Here is a 14,449-nt window from a genome sequence, read left to right on the forward strand (position 1 = left end):
TATACGATAATCGAACATTTTATAAAAAATTCGAATCATGTAGAAACTACGTACGATATTGTGCTGGAAAGGCGAGAATTGAATAGAATATTGAAATCTGAACAGAATTCGTCAACAGGAGTTGTCACCGCTGTTAAGTTTATTTATTTATTTCACTTATGGAGCACATACAGGTAATTGAATACCCACAAAGATGTGTTCACGAATTAGAAAATTTTTTCCAACAGAAGTGTAAATTAAAATCAGATTTCTTATATTTAAGTAAAACTAAACAATTTCAATGATTAACTATCAACATTTCAGGAAAGAGGCATTACATTGGTGAAAAAATAATTGAAATTAGGTATACAAGGTGATAAAAGATTAGAAAGTCGTGAGGAAGTGATTTTTCCTTATTTTCTTCAAGGAATTAGAATCATGAAAGAATAATGCCCGTTTTCACCAACGATCCCTAAATAAGCTCCTATCTACTGATTACTGATTGCTGGGTGGACGGATAAACCCAAACCTGCCACTGCGACCAACGGTCTATTGTAGCACAAGCTCCTATCTAAGTATTCCCTAGAGCTCAAGGGAATACCTAAATCTCCCCTCAACTTAAATTCGTTTTCACCGGACAAAGGTACACTTTGTTGAAGAATACTTAGCTAGGGTATGACTAGGAGCTCATAGCTATGAAATTTGGCTACGAGGCGACAGACGTAATGGTTCACGGAATCGCATGATTTTTTATGTCTTTCAAATAAATTTCCGTTTATAATCTATTAAAACATTTTAATATCTTCTGCTTTATATTCATTGATTCGCTATAGTAATTTGAAAAGGAAAGTGTTTTATAGCAGTATTTCAAGATTTCGAGTATATATATATATATATATATATATATATATAACGTAGCTGCACAGCTCAATAACAAGAACACACAAAAGTAACAAATTATTGTGATGTCTTTTTAAATTATATTTACACTGAAGAAGGCGGATGCGCCGAAACGTTTGTAAACATTAAAGAAAATTTCAACTTCAACCTAGATACCCAATGAATAAGTCCTTTACATGTCATAAATAACTAGGTAAAAATGAATTCAAGTATGACAATGCAGGGGGAAGGAAGCATTTTCCAAGATCATGACGTAGCTGCACAGCTCAATAACAAGAACACACAAAAGTAACAAATTATTGTGATGTCTTTTTAAATTATATTTACACTGAAGAAGGCGGATGCGCCGAAACGTTTGTAAACATTAAAGAAAATTTCAACTTCAACCTAGATACCCAATGAATAAGTCCTTTACATGTCATAAAGAACTAGGTAAAAATGAATTCAAGTATGACAATGCAGGGGGAAGGAAGCATTTTCCAAGATCATGACGAGCAGCACAGCTCAATAACAAGAACACACAAAAGTAACAAATTATTGTGATGTCTTTTTAAATTATATTTACACTGAAGAAGGCGGATGCGCCGAAACGTTTGTAAACATTAAAGAAAATTTCAACTTCAACCTAGATACCCAATGAATAAGTCCTTTACATGTCATAAAGAACTAGGTAAAAATGAATTCAAGTATGACAATGCAGGGGGAAGGAAGCATTTTCCAAGATCATGACGTAGCTGCACAGCTCAATAACAAGAACACACAAAAGTAACAAATTATTGTGATGTCTTTTTAAATTATATTTACACTGAAGAAGGCGGATGCGCCGAAACGTTTGTAAACATTAAAGAAAATTTCAACTTCAACCTAGATACCCAATGAATAAGTCCTTTACATGTCATAAAGAACTAGGTCAAAATGAATTCAAGTATATATATATATATATATATATATATATATATATATATATATATATATATATATATATATATATATATATATATATATATATATATATATATATATATATATATATATATATATATATATATATATATATATATATATATATATATATATATATATATATATATATAGGGTGGCCATTTGAAAACGAAACAGACGAGATTACAGACGAAATAAATTTTTTCGATAGAAATGCTCGGACAGGTCGATTTCTGTTTCGAGGGGGACAACTTAAGATGTAGGTTACGGACGCATAGCGCTTCAACCCTTGCTCTTACAACCCTCACCCCCAATTTTTGAATAGGGAAGATGGGGTGAGTGATACCTCATTTGAAAGGTATTTTTATACTGATTTCAGCACAGTATTTGAAAATGAAGTGGTGTTTTCATGGCACTTGTAGTGTTTTTTTGTGAAAAATCGACATTTTGACCTTCAAAACAACCATGACTGTGGCTTCCTTCCTCCAATCCACTGACATAGAAATCTTTAATCAAGATGTCGAACAAACAAAGCGTAATGCGAAGGAGCTCAATCTTGCTGAAACTCAATCTAAATTATCTTCGATATAATTTGCAGTATTTCCAATAACATGCGGTAACACTTGATCGATAGAAATCTCCAAAAAGTCCAAATACGTACATATCTCTAATCAGATTACCAGGTAAGAAAATCAAATCATTAATGATGCCACAGAAATATTTTCTTTGTTTCTCCGATGAGTGTTCGTTCTTTCTAAACGGCACAGTAAATCGACACAATTGTCGTTATTGGCCCGATGCTAATCCGAGATTGTTCCACGAAGTTTATACTCAATAACCACAAAAACTCAATGTTTGGGCTGGAATATTTGGTGACAACATTGTCGGCCCGTTATTTTTACCTGGTAATCTTACTGGAGATATGTATTTGGACTTATTGGAAAATCACATTGATCCAATTTTGACGGAAATTATTGAAAACATTGCTGGAAATTATGTGGAAGATCAGATTGTGTTTCAGCAGGATGGAGCTCCTCCACACTACGCCTTACCAGTTCGAGAATATCTGGATTAAAGATTTCCAAATCGGTGGATTGGAAGAAGGGGTCCCACTGAATGGCCAGCCAGATCGCCAGATCTGTCACCACTAGATTTCTTTCTTTGGGGCCACTTGAAGAGTAAAATTTACTCTACACAGCCCGATTCCATAGAAGATTTAAGAAGAAGTATAGTGAACGAATGTCGTCAAATCACTCCAGAAATGCTGCAAAATGTGCGCCATCGTTTCGAACAAAACTTATTTCATTGTATGGAAGCTAATGGTGAACAATTTGAATATTTAATTAATTGACGTGAGTTTTTGATAAATTATTTACTTTACTTTGAAAAGTCTTATTTCTTAGATCAATGCTTCAAATCGTTCTGATACCGTACAGTTGGAGAATGATTTCAGTGAATAAAACAGCTAGTCGAACATCTGACCCTAGTAGCATTAACACGTACGGTATGACTTCATTTGCCCAGTGGTAGATGTTTTGCAATTTCAAATACAAGTACGGAAATTTTGGTGTTTCGGAAGCACGAAATGTCAATTATTCGCAAAAAATTAATTTAAGTGATAAAATTAACTAACGCATGAATATTTCGAGAACTAATGCATAAAATGAAAAAACAATTACTGTGCTGAAATCAGTATAAAAATACCTTTCAAATGAGGTATCACTCACCCCATCTTCCCTATTCAAAAATTGGGGGTGAGGGTTGAAGGGCTATGCGTCCGTAACCTACATCTCAAGTTGTCCCCCTCGAAACAGAAATCGACCTGTCCGAGCATTTCTATCGAAAAAATTTATTTCGTCTGTAATCTCGTCTGTTTCGTTTTCAAATGGCCACCCTGTATATATATATATATATATATATATTTTTTTTTTCATCACCGCGACCTACGCGGGCAGAAACGTCGTGCACACCGGGCTCAAAGGCCTAGATGTACATTGCTGCTAAGGACCTTGGAGAAATTTCCTGACAATTCTCGCCGTGCTCAAGATGATCTGCTTCTGCGAGCTAGATATCACATGCTGGCCCAGGCAAAGTCTCCGAGTATTTTCAGGTAAGTGCCTTTCTATCAACCCATTCACCGAGATAATCAGCGGTAGCACACTCACAGATTTCAGGTTGTACATTTCACGAAGTTGGAAGGCCAGTTCGGAGTATTTGCTTACTTTCTCCGAGTACGCTTTTGCCAGGTTCTCATCCGCTGGTACTGTGAAATCCATCAGCAAACACGTTCCTTTCTCTCTGTCGAAGAGGGCAACATCCGGTCTATTATGCGCCACTCCTCTGTCGGTCACGAGCGTAGCGTCCCAGTACATCCTATAGCGCTGATTCTCCAGGAGGGTTTTAGGTAAGTACAGATGTTGTTCGACCTCATTCTGAAGTAATCCTATTTTCAGGGCAATCTGCTGGTGGTAAATCTTCCCCATCGCATTATGTCTATCGAGGTATTCCCTGGGGGCCAGGATAGGGCACGAGGAGGTGACGTGCTGAATAGACTCCGAGCCCTGGGCGCACTTCCGACACCTATCCGATGGAACATCCTGCTTGGCGATGTGCTTCATATACATCCGGGTTGGCATCACCTGATCTTGAATCGCCAAAATTCTTCCTTCCGTCTCCGGGTAAAGGTAGCCTGCACGCAGATATGTAAGCGATTCTGATCTTTCAACGTCTCTACTTTGCAGGTGGGTTGGGTATCTGCCGTGCAAGGCCTTAGCACTCCACTCCTGAATACGCTCCTCTACAGAGCGCTGGGGAAGTTGGTACCCCGCTTCTGCAAGCTTTAATGCAGAGACTCCATCATCAGCTTCACGGATCGCTTTAAAGAGAGGTGAGTTGTTCTTCAGGAAGTGTTGTCTCAGATCACTGACAATTTTTGCATGAGCTTCCTCTAAGCTTGTTCGTCCTCTTCCCCCCTGATGTCGTGGAAGGTATAGTCTGATGGTAGAGGAGTGAGGATGGTGAACTCCATACTTAGTCAGCACAGATCTGATCTCTCTATCCAGTGCGCGGAGTTCAGTTGTTGACCAGGTGAGGACCCCAAAAGAGTAGGTCACACTCGGGATCGCCCAGATATTGATGGCAGATATATATATATATATATAATGAATTCGAAGTATTGCCGTATATTATATGTTAAAATTCTATGGGTACTCGGCAAGGGGCTGGTTGTAAACAGAGACAACTATTTGTCGTTCGATTGTCTATATTTCGAGCCTATTGTTGGGCTCTTCATCAGGACACTAAAATATACATACAATCAGATGTTTTGTAATAAGAAAAGAATGAACCCATGCAGCAAGGTGTCTCACTCACCGAGCAACTCAGTTGACATTCAAAAAAATCTGCAAGAGCAAGGTATTCAAACAGATCATTGATCTTAGAGGACCCATGAACAACAGAAATTATCATTACATATTAGAAAACACACAATTAAAATAAGAAAAGCAGCATGTCTGACAGCTGAACCTCTAGGTTATGAAGCACAGAAAAGTAGCGACATCAACAAACCATCGAGTTGGTTAATAATTAATTCAACTGTGCTGGCCAATTAAATTATAACATTTCAGCCGAAAATGCACAACATATACAAATTACCATACATAAAAAGGTGTTAGCTATATTCTCACCTATTTTTATCTAAATACAAAAGGTAGCTATATATATTACTAATTCCACTAATGTCCGTCCTTTTGTTAATGCTATTGTCCGTGTTCACTATTCGGCACATTTCCAGAAACAACCGTTTATTTTTGTCAGAACATGAATTCAGTACTTTACAATTTTCAAAATCGAAGGGGTGATCGAGGCTGCTAGCGTGTGAAGCCAAGGCACATCTCTCAGGATGTTTGCGAATATCACTTTTGTGCAAATTAATGCGGAGTTGTAAAGCCTGTGACGTCTGTCCCACATAAACACCATGACAGCTTTTACATTGTACTGAGTAAACCACATCCCATTTGGAGAAGACAGGAACAGGGTCTTTGAGTTTTGTGAAGAGCGACCTGTTGGTTTCAACACTGTATTTGGCAATTTTTATGTCAGGAATAACTGACAAGATGTTGGTCAATTTACTTGTGAGATCTGGTATGAATGGCACAGAAACATATTTTAGAAGCATGTTAGGTAGCACCCCGGTTGTGTCGCCCCGGTCGCCAGGTTGCTCACTGTTAGCAGATTCCTGTGTTGTGTTGGCTCTCTCTGAGCTGGTGTTGAAAATGAGGTTATTGGCTGTTCTTGGGTGGTAACCGTTGGCAACCATTGTAGCAGCTAGTTTACTCTTGGCTGCGAAGGTGTAGTCATGGTGAGTCAGGTTTTCGATTCTATTTTTCATACCGACTATAGTGTTGTATTAGATGTTCCATCCATGATTGGACATTGCATGAATGTATCTGCCTGAACTAGTAGGCTTGACGTACCAGTCCAACTTTATGATGTTGTTATGGTCTCTGACTACCAAGCTATCCAAGAAGGGAACAGTCCTGTCTTTTTCTTCCTCCACAGTAAATTTAATGTGGGTGTCGTATGAGTTAAACATATGAAGTACCTCATGTATTCTATCCTTTAGTATGCACATGATCAGATCGTCCACATATTGATACAAAAAGGTTGGTATGAACGATAATTTCTATACACAATATTTAAGCAAGCTGGACATGACAATTGAAGCCAATATAGGGCTGAGGCTGGAGCCCATAGGAGATCCAAAAACCTGAGAATAATACTTCCCATCAAAGACACAGTAATTAGAATCAAATAGAAATTTTATTATTTCCAAGAATTTTGCTTTAGGAATTTTAGTATGCACTGAGATCCGCTCCCATTGAACGGAGATAATTCTAGATGTAGTGTCCCATGAAATGTTAGTGAACAGACTAACGGCATCCAAGGAACACACAACATAATCTGGTGGTATCTGAATGTTGTTGACCGCTGTTGCAAATTGAAACGAGTCTCTCACTGCAAAGTCGTGAAAGTCATTGAATGCCAAAGATAATATGTTGGCCATATATTTGCTCAATTCGGACGTTGGAGAATTGATAGTGGAAACAATTGGCCTCAGTGGAATGTTGTCCTTGTGCACCTTAGGCAACCCGTAAATTCTTGGGGCTATTCCCTTGTAGTTAGTAAGTTTTGTTGCTGTCTCTGGTTCAATATATCCTGCATCCTTCAGACTTTTAACAATCCTGTTATTCTGCCTCTGGATCCTCGATGTAGGATTGGAAGTCAATCTCCTGTACACTGCTTGATCTTCAAGAAGCTCCAACATCTTATCGGTATATTGTTGTTTGGTTAGTGCCACTGTCACATTACCTTAATCGGCTGAGGTGATGATTATATCGTCGTGTGATCTTAGAAGCAGCCTCGTTTCCATTGCTAATTTGCTAATGAATGAGTTGGAACAATTTTTTCCCGGTTTCACTGGTAAAGAAAACTTAGGTCCTAAACTAAGTAAGGTCTTAACATTAGAGGGAAAATTATAGGATGTAAGGTTATAGAACCAATTATCCTTAGTGGTGACAGACTTAACCTTTTTTCACACAAGATTGCTAAGTTTGATGTCAAGTAATCTCTTGTTATTTAGAAAATATCGAGAATAGGCTTTGTCTTGGGTGGAATGAAACTTGTTGAAGACATGTTCAGGAAAGATATTCTTAGCAACCGAGATCATGTTGACCAGCCTCGACTGTAACCCTTTTAACTGTTGGATGGTAATGGAAATCTCCATATTAAGAATTTTGGAAGATACCTTATTACTGAATGATAACACGGTTTGGTCATATTTTGTTCCTGTTCCAAGGAGGTTGGTGACGCAACTGATATTCTGATTGATGTGTCTTGGCATGAGTCCTTGTGACCTCAACTCAGTAGAAAGTTCCTTCTTGCTGTCTTTCTTGCAATTCTTCTGATGTTGGCCCATTCTTTGAGGTGGTCAGAAGCTTCAGCTCCAAAACTGGTATGTATATCCTCATAGAAACCCATCTGAATATGATGAATTCGAAGTATTGCCGTATATTATATGTTAAAATTCTATGGGTACTCGGCAAGGGGCTGGTAGTAAACAGAGACAACTATTTGTCGTTCGATTATCTATATTTCGAGCCTATTGTTGGGCTCTTCATCAGGATACTAAAATATACATACAATCAGATGTTTTGTAATAAGAAAAGAATGAACCTATGCAGCAAGGTCAACTTGCTATATATAAGGGAAATCGACTGAAAGATTTTTATGTTTATCTCTTTATTCTATGCCTAGTTTTCGAAACGTTTTTGTTTCTTCCTCAGGGCTACTACAAAGAACAGTTCACAATCATGATTGGTTCTTATAACTTTGGAGATTATAAGCTTTGTTCGTAGAGTGGTTTGCAACGGTTGTGAACTGTACAGAGCAAGCGCAATTCCATTTTAGGGTAGCGAAAATCCATGCTTGCTATGTAAAGTTCACAACCGTTGTGAACAACTCTACGAACAAGCCTATTCTTACAGAAAAGCGAGATTAATATAATTTTATTATGTGAATGCAAACAATCTTTAAATCAATTGAAGACCGTACAACTACTAAAACTAAAAAATCTTTTCTAACAAAGAGACAAATTGACATACAATTACCGGTTGACATGTGTCGGAAATTTCTATGACTCAAGTTCCACATATATATTATGCTAATTTAGTTGGTTCTTTTTCTTGGCAATTGACAATAGGAAAGTGTATATATTACTTAAATTTTGTACATCAGACTTCTTGTTTATGCTGTTGTGTTCTTGTTGTATGTGTATCATTTCCATGAATGAATGTTTAGTCAGGGCACATCTTACATTTTGCTTTTTTATGTCACTTTTATGTATGCTAACTCTATTTTTTAGCCACTGTGAGGTTTGGCCCACATATGTCGCTTGACAGTCGTTGCAATTTATTCGGTAGATTACATTTGAATTAAAATACTTTGGGGTTGGATCCTTTAGTTTTGTAAAGAGTGAAAAGACTGTCTTTGAATTATAGGTGGCTATCTTCATATTTTCATTCCTGAAACAATTCTTGATTTTTCCTGTTGAGTTTTTGATATTTAGTATACTACCATACTTAGTCATATCATCACCATCACTATTTCTTAAGGGTATGCTATCATTCCGTTGTACTGGTACTGACTCATATAGGAGTTTCTTCAACATCCCCACTGGGTAACCATTATCAATGAAAATTTAAAGGAGCTTTACTATGTTTTTCTGTATAAATTCTGGGTGGCACAATCTTAGAATTCTGTTTTTCATTTCTGTTATGATGTTAATCTTCATTTGTATTGAGTGGTCTGATAAATAGTGAACAAATCTGTCAGAGTTGGTGTCCTTCCTAAACCAATCTAGCTTTATAGTATTGTTTGAGCGATGTACTCTCGTGTCCAGGAAAGGCACCGAAAAGTCTACATCTTCTTTTTCCATGGTAAATTGAATATATTTGTCAAAACTATTGAAAATTGGTAGTAAATCTTCTACTCCCTCTATTGGTGAGATGATGAGCAAGTCATCTACATATTTTTTAATAAGAAAAATTGGCCAAGGTAATTTAGGGATAGTATCATCAAGCAAAAAGTCCTAATGGACTTTTTGCTGAGCCAATATTGGGCTTGATTTAGATATAGCACTTCCGAAAACTTATTTTTAGAATTTATTTTGGAAAGAAAAATAGCTATTTTCTAAAAGGAAATTTAAAATCTCCATGACTAGACTTTTTGGCATGGTAGTGAGTTGCTAAATTATTTTCAATTTCTCATTTATAACCCTTCTCACTAGTTGGTTATGAATGTTACCATATAGATTTAAAACATCCAGAGATAAAATGACATGATTTGGTGGAATCGCTAAATTATTCATTTGTTGTGCAAAGTCAAAACTATCCTTTATGTAGTATTCGTTACTTTTATCGTAGGCACTTTTTAATATGTCCACCACGAACTCAGAGAGATGTCTAGTTGGTGATTGGATGCAGGACACTATGGGTCTGGGAGGGACACCATGCTTATGAATTTTGGGGTTACCATAAATTTTTGGTGCTGTCGAGAAGGGTTATAAATGAGAAATGGAACATAATTCAGCAACACACTACCATGCCAAAAAGTCTCTTCATGGAGATTTTAAATTTCCTTTTAGAAAATAGCTATTTTTCTTTCCAAAATAAATTCTACAAACAAGTTTTCGGAAGTGCTATGGGATTTAAATCAAGCCCAATATTGGCTCAGTACGTAATGGACTTTTTGCTTGATGATACTGTCCCTAAATTACCTTGGCCAATTTTCCTTATTAAAAAATATGTAGATGACTTGTTCATCACTTCACTAATAGATGGAGTAGAAGATTTACTACCAATTTTCAATTGTTTTGACAAATATATTCAATTTACCATGGAAGAGGAAGATGTAGACTTTTCGGTGCCTTTCCTGGACACGAGAGTACATCGCTCAAACAATACTATAAAGCAAGATTGGTTTAGGAAGGACACCAACTCTGACAGATTTGTTCACTATTTATCAGACCACTCAATACAAATGAAGATTAACATCATAACAGAAATGAAAAACAGAATTCTAAGATTGTGCCACCCAGAATTTATACAGAAAAACATAGTAAAGCTCCTTAAAATTTTCATTGATAATGGTTACCCAGTGGGGATGGTGAAGAAACTCCTATATGAGTCAGTACCAGTACAACGGAATGATAGATTTTCCCTAGTGCTGATAGTAGGCTGATTGGTCTATAATTTTGAGGAAATTTCCGTTCCTTTCCAGGCTTGTTGAAAACTATCATTTGTGCAGTTGTCCATCTCTTTGGGTAGTATTCGGTCCTCATCACTCCATTTGTAATATTCGTCAAGGCTGCTATTCCTTTTCTAGGCAATTTCTTCAACATATAATTCGTTATCCTATCTTCTCCCGGCGCTTTCCTATTTTTCAATTTCATTATGATCTCTTTGATCTCTGTTGGTGAAGTCGGTTTTGGAATGATTTCGGTTTCCGGTGGTCCCATCATCAGTTCTTCGTTTGCCTCCACTTCTTCGTCTAGATCTTCATTGTCATCATCATTTCTGTAGTTTATTTTGGGTTTTCTCTCAATTGAGTCGGCAAGTCCTTCGGCTTTATCAAGTCTCGTATATACCATTCCGTTAGCTCCATGCAGTGGAGGTATAACTGTCCGTTCTCGTCGTAAGCGTTTTTGCATTTTCCAAGCCGAGTGATCTATTGTATTCAGTTCACTTAATCTCTGGTGCCATCTGTTATCACGCAGTTCTGTTGAAGCATTTTTCAATATCTGACTATGCTTATTCAGTTTCTTCTTGTCTTCTTCTCTTTTTGTTGTTCTGTAGATTTTTCTGAGTCTTCTGTTCTTTTTTATAAGTTCCTTTGTATCCCTTGGCATATCTTCATGTGAATGTTTCCGAATTGGTTTCCTCATTCTCTTGGTGCTTTCTTCATAGGCTTCTTTTATTTGATTTTCCAATTTTTCTACTGCTACATCTAATTCATCCTGGGTGTTTATTTGGGGAATTTTCGTGATTTTCTCCTGAAGTAAATTCTTATATTTCTCCCAGTCTGTGCGATCCTTGGTTTGTGTCTCTTCTTCGTTTCTTGGGCCATGTCCCACTATGAATTCTATGGGATTGTGGTCTGAAGTTCTGTCTTCTATTGTATCAATGCTGATTTCTTCAATGATGTCTTTCATTACGACAATGTCCAGTACATCGGGTAGTCCATTTACTCTTGGTATGTAGGTCGGTATATCAGGTCCTATCTCAACTGCATTAAGTTTTTCAGCATAAATCTTCAGTCTTCTCCCGTTGGTATTTTCCACCCTACTGTTCCATTCCTGCGATTTGCAGTTAAGATCACCAATTATGATATACGCTCAAAATGCGGATATTGAATTTGTTTATACAGCAATGCGCGTCGCTGACAGGTGTCTACCTACCTACCTGAACTTGCTAGTGGTTTGTGACTCATGTACCAACACCCTCAACACTACATCATATTCAATTGTAAGCCATTACAAAACTCTTGCCGATTTTACATCTAACAGAATGTAAGATGAGAGGGAAGGATGCGTTTCAAAGCCTCTCCACTCAAATGCCAACCTTACCTACTCGCAGTTTTTACAAACGAGCCTCTGGCGACCGAACACGAGCAGTATAACATCGAAACGTCGAGCAGTTCAAATACTTGGGAAGCTTCATTAACACACTAGGGCTAAACTGAACACAGAAATACACAACTGTATTTCGGCCTCACGGATATTCTCGCAACTATAGGACAGAGTGTTTCAAAATCACGACCTCAATCTGAAGACTAAAACAGCTGTTTAGTGGTCCTCCCAACGCTTCTTTACGGAAGCGAAATCTGGAGGCTCAACAGGCGACATACTAAATAGCTTGCACAAACAGAACAACGTCATCTGAGACATTATGCATATGCATTATGCACATGGTTCCATAAAGATTCAAATGCAGAAGTCTTGCAGCGCCCAAGTTGTATAACTATTGAGACTCAAGTAACGAGGTCCCGTTTCAGATGGAGTGGCCACATTCTGAGGATGCAAGACACACGACTTCACAAAAAAGCTATGTGTGGCGAATTCACAGAGAGAGCTCGGAAAACAGGAGGCCAATACAAGCGGTTTAAGGATATACTGCATCAATCCTTAAAATCAGTTAATGCCAATCATAACTGGGAACAACTACAGTTAGACAGATCACAGTGGAGGTCTCTGGTCCACAGTTATAATGAGAAATACAGCGGCGACCAGATCTGGTCAGTGGCTATCCATGCCCGCAGTGTGGAAGGATCTGTGGGTCAAGGGTGGATTTTTTCAGTCACAGGAGGGCACACAGTAGCCCTAAAAAATTGTTGTTTTGATCGCACCGACAGTTATTTTTTTGGAGTCTTTTTGTAGATATATTCTTGGTAACGGGATACAGTAATAAATAGATAAATGAACAGAATTTTAATATAGCTTAATTTCTCATTTTGTATCACATAGGATACCAAACCCCTTTCACCTTTCTCTATTTCAATTTTTTTCGTTACGTTTTTGATTTCTATTGATATAAAATGTTAGTAGGTGTAGTACGAGATTAGATTGTATAATTACCTGCCAAATATCTATAAAAAATATATTTTTTTGTTGGAAGTTTCTTTAGTTTTTACTTCATCAATTTGTTTCACCCAAAATGGTCATATGATGAGTCCAAAAATTTTGATAAATATTGAAAATTGAAATCATAATTTTTTCACGTTGTTTTTATTATACCGAAATATTACGTCATTTTAGATGTTTCCTGATATCACTCTGTGAAAAAAAAATATCTTAGACGGCCTGCAAAAAAAAAAAATCTTTTGGGATATCATTCTGAAGTATAAGAACAACTCCTATTTCAAATTCCAGCTTGGCTAAACATTTTCAGCACGTTTTCGAATTTTCAAGATTTTCACCTGATATCATTCTGTGTGAAAAAAAATTTTCGTCGGCCTGCTTATTAATAATCTTTTGAGATAATATTCTAATGCATGAAACAACTCTCATTCAGAATTTCAGCCCGGCCAAAAATTTTTAGCATGTTTTCGAATTTTCAAGATTTTCAGATTTCTTTGACAGTCTGCAAATGAAATATCTTTTGTAATATCATTCCAAAGTATAAAAGCAACTTCTATTTCAAATTTGAGCTTGGCTAAACATTTTCAGCACGTTTTCGAATTTTCAAGAATTTCACCGGATATCATTCTGTGTGAAAAAATATCTTCGACGGCCTGCTAATTAATAATAATCTTTTGGGATAATATTCTAATGCATGAAACAACTCTCATTCCAAATTTCAGCCCGGCCAAAAATTTTTAGCATGTTTTCGAATTTTCAAGATTTTCAGATATCTTTGACGGTCTGCAAATGAAACATCTTTTGGGATATTATTTTTAAGGATAAAAGCATCTTTTATTTCAAATTTCAGCTTGGCTAAACATTTTTAGCGGTTGTTTTCGAGTTTTCAAGATTTTCACCTGATATCACTCTCCGTGAAGAAAAATATCGGTGACGGCCTGCAAATGAAACATCTTCTGGGATATTGATCTTAAGCATAAAGGCAACTCCCATTCCAAATTTCAGCCTGGCTAAGCATTATTAGCGCATGTTTTCGAATTTCCAAGATTTTCACTTGATATCACTTTGTGTGAAAAAATATCTTTTACTGCCTGCAAATGAAAAATCTTTTGGGGATATCATTCTAAAGTATAAAAGTAACTCCTATTTCAGATTTCAGCTTGGTTCAACATTATGACCACATGGTTTTGAATTCTCAAGATTTTCACCTGGTATCACTCTCCCTGAAAAAGTATCTGTGACGGCCTGCAAATGGCTGATATTATCCCCTAAAAGCAAAGCTCCATTCAAAATTTTAGCTTGGCTAAATATTTCCAGAACATGTACCGAATAGATCCCGAGTTGTTGAATTTCTTTGAATAAATTGTAAATTTCCACATATAATAAAAGCAGATTCTTTAGTTAACAAAACCAACAGCAAGCATTGAAATTGAA

General features: G+C 36.8%; 1 protein-coding gene across 2 annotated transcripts in view; it reads right to left on the bottom strand.

Annotated features, from left to right (window-relative positions):
• The window catches only part of LOC123314470 (peroxisomal membrane protein PEX14), a 76,676-nt gene that overhangs the window by 281 nt on the left and 61,946 nt on the right, over positions 1-14,449 (bottom strand). The gene's annotated exons all lie outside the window — the stretch shown is intronic.

This window comes from Coccinella septempunctata, chromosome 5, assembly GCF_907165205.1.
Source record: "Coccinella septempunctata chromosome 5, icCocSept1.1, whole genome shotgun sequence".
Taxonomy (NCBI): domain Eukaryota; kingdom Metazoa; phylum Arthropoda; class Insecta; order Coleoptera; family Coccinellidae; genus Coccinella; species Coccinella septempunctata.